Raw genomic sequence first — 3,437 nt, 5'->3', positions numbered from 1 at the left:
ATTTATGTTTAAAATGTATCATGAATAAGGAACAAGGAAAAACACAGTGGCACTTCTAACACATTTCTAAACAATAATGGAAAAAAGTTCTAGCTTTTTTGCAATAATTTTAAGTTCTAGGGTTCAGTGCTATGGCATAATAGGATAAGTCTCCACCTGTGGTGCCAGCATTCTATATAGGTGTCATTTTATGTCCTGGCTGCTCCTCTTCGGATCCAGCATTCTGCTCATATCCTGGGAAAGCAGTGGGAGATGGCCCAAGTGCTTGGGTCCTTACACCTGCATGGGAGACCCTGAAGAAACTCCTGGCTTCTGGATTCAGAGTTGCTCGGCTCTGGCCTTTTGGGTCATTTGGGCTGTGAAGCAGTGGATGGAAGACCTTTCTGTCTGTCTCTCTCTCTCTTTCTCTCTGCTACTCTACCTCTCAAATAAATAAATATTTAAAAAAGAATATGAACTTGTAAATATTGGTACTTTCCAGCAGGCTTAATCAGAAAGCTCAATCCAAATGAAACAAGGAGCTAAAATATCACATGCTACTTTAACAAAAATATAAAGTGTTGTTACCAGCCCAAACGCTTTCTGTTTAAATATTGCCTCAATCCATAATGTTCTCAGCATACTATGAAAATATTCTGAAACAAAAAAGTTCTGTCCAGTAAGAATTGTACAATAATAAAATAAACCAAAAGCTAACAAATTTAACCTAGCAAATCAAGCACAAAAAATGAATTCATTAAAATAAAATCCCTTTCAATCCACTAATTTTATGGTCACATCACACAAAAATGACCTACAAGAAAAATGTACAGGTAAAACAAGTGTAGTTTTTATAGCTTTCTAGCAGACAAGAAAATTTGTTATATTGTTTGCCTTAAACAGATTTTTTCTAGTTTCAAATCTTGAGAAATAGAACTATTTCTTTTCTAGCAGCTGAATATGATAATTGTACAAATGTTTCTCAATAACATATATAATTCTAAATGTTTGCTACTAAAATTTTGTGTTTAAATATAATTTTGTAGATGAACAATGACAGATCACAGTGTAAACTAACAGAGCAACTTTAGTATTAAAGTATATCATAAAGTATATTATTGAGCTTATAATTTGATACATGTGTAAAATATGTCACCACTATATTTTGTTTTGAATAAGCACTTTGTTTAATATTCTAATTTAAAAAAAGATTATAGTTTGACAAAGACTAAAGAAACAAACCAAAAATACAAAGAAAAAATAGGCAAGAAACCTATTCCATCAAAAAAAGTGAGGGGAAAACCATTCCAATAAAGCAAGATATAGAAATAAATAAGCTTATAATCCTGAATGCGATAAGAAAACATGATCTTTGTGGGACAGGCATGGTGGTGCAATGGGTTAACCTGCTGCGTGGGGCACCAGCATCCTGTATATGAGTGCTTGGTTAGAGTCCCAGACACACCATTCCTCTCATGCAGTTTCCTGCCACTGAACAAGAAGCACCAAACAATGCTCAAATGCTTGGGTTTCTCCCATCCACTCAGGAGAAGTGAATGGAGTTTCTGGATCCTGGGTGCAGCAAAAACACATGATAAAAGATTAAATGTATATAGACATTTTTAATTTTTATGAATTTTTGAAGATAAGAACAAAATTTCTGTCATCATTCTGTTACAAAAAAGCTACCAAAAAGACACACATATCCAATTCTCGTATAATCAAAAAAAAAAAATTCTAATTATGTAAGGCTAAATATTATAGTAAAGAAATTACTTTGATTGAATCTCAATCCATCCTAGGAAGAAGGAAACATACCCTCTTCCTATCAACAGTCATACTAGACTGGGTTGTGTATTAGATCAGTGTTCCTAAGGTGGGAAGTACATCATGGCTGTTGTGCATTCTGGGAACTTAAAATCCCTCCCTTTTCAGTCTGCTTGAGACACAGTGGGTGGCGGGGCCAGAATCCTACTCTGATGGCACTCACAGGGGTTCACCAAGGAGCCTGGATCCTGACTGCTGTTACAGGCCTGTGGGCAGTGAAGGCCTCTCCCATGTGGAGCTGGGGGCTCAGAAGGGACCCTGCAGCCAGGCTGGGTCCCTTGAATTCTCAGTTCACTGCCACAAAGCATCCCTTCCTTCCTTCCTCTCCATGCTATAGCTCTGGTTGAAGTCTCCCAGGTGCCTCCGCATTCCCCAGCCTGGAGATGCTTGGTCAGGTTTCCTCCAGACCATGACATCCTGCCTCGGTCTCAGCAGCAGCCTCGTCAGCTTCTCAGCAGTCCTGTGCTTTCTCCTTCAGAAAACCCGTCAGTGATGCACGGATGGTCCTGAGCATTACAGCACGGGCAGTGTGACAGGCCCCACACAGTGGGTACCTCCATGTAGGAGGACAAAGAACAGAGGACAGCAGGAGAGACTGTGAACCCTTTCTCCTTGCGTCCTGGGCTGACAAGAGGACAAGTGGTACTGGGAGCCCACGTCCCTCTTCTACCCCACTGCTGGCCGCACGCAACCCAAATAACATTCATCAGCCTCCAGAGCCCCGTGTGCAGCCATGACCATTGTGGCCTCAGAAGAGAGACCAGGAGCCATGGTTCTGGAACTCGGAGCAGGTGTCCTTCAGCTCCACAGTTCATTTCGAGGAGGACATGGGAGGCTGAAATAGAGAATGTACAAACAGCATGGAGTACGGGCACTACCTCTTCAGAAGCAGCACCATGGAGTCAGGCGGCTGCCACATCACACAGCACTGTGGGCAGCGTGGCCAGCAGTACTTGGAGGTTCCTCCCCTTGCCCTTGACCGGGTCTCACTGGAGTGAGTCCATGGCTCTGATCAGCTGTAAGGTTTGGTTACTTCCTGAGGCCTTGGAGGCAAACCCTGATTAGACTGCAGATCCACAAACCCCTTTCAGGGACTTTCCAATTCTGGGTTACTAAGTGTGTACAGACAACCCTATACTCTGGGCTGCATCAGACTAAAACTCATGACACTGTCTCATACCAAGCTTTCCTCACAGCTTGTGCAGGGTGACCCATGTGGTGCCCTGGGCCAGCAACCACCTATGGGCCAGGAACATGGGAGGTAGGAGCTGATGGTGCTAAGGTAGGCAACAGGGTCCATGCTCTGAGATTAGGTTTCGGTGGCATGGGTGTGGCCCAGGCATGGTAGCCTCCCAGCAGATCAAGGCAGCTGCAGGGGCACTGTGACCTTGCCAGGCTCTGCCAGCAAATTCCCCAGGTGCAGGAAGTGGGTGCTGCAGGCCTGGTCCCAGAGACTCCCTGTTCCCACTCCTCTCCAGGCCTGCCCCTGCCACCGGCCTCACTGCCAGTGGCTGTTTCCTGAAAGGGATTCACTGTTCTGTATGTGGCAGTTTAATTTTCTGGTTTTGTGTTGACTCTGAAAATGTAGGCTATGTAATTATATGGACTTATATTTACCCAGAGTAACTGCA

The sequence above is a fragment of the Oryctolagus cuniculus genome, chromosome 20, assembly GCF_964237555.1.
Source record: "Oryctolagus cuniculus chromosome 20, mOryCun1.1, whole genome shotgun sequence".
NCBI classification, from domain to species: Eukaryota; Metazoa; Chordata; class Mammalia; order Lagomorpha; family Leporidae; genus Oryctolagus; species Oryctolagus cuniculus.
This window is presented reverse-complemented; position numbering follows the sequence as displayed.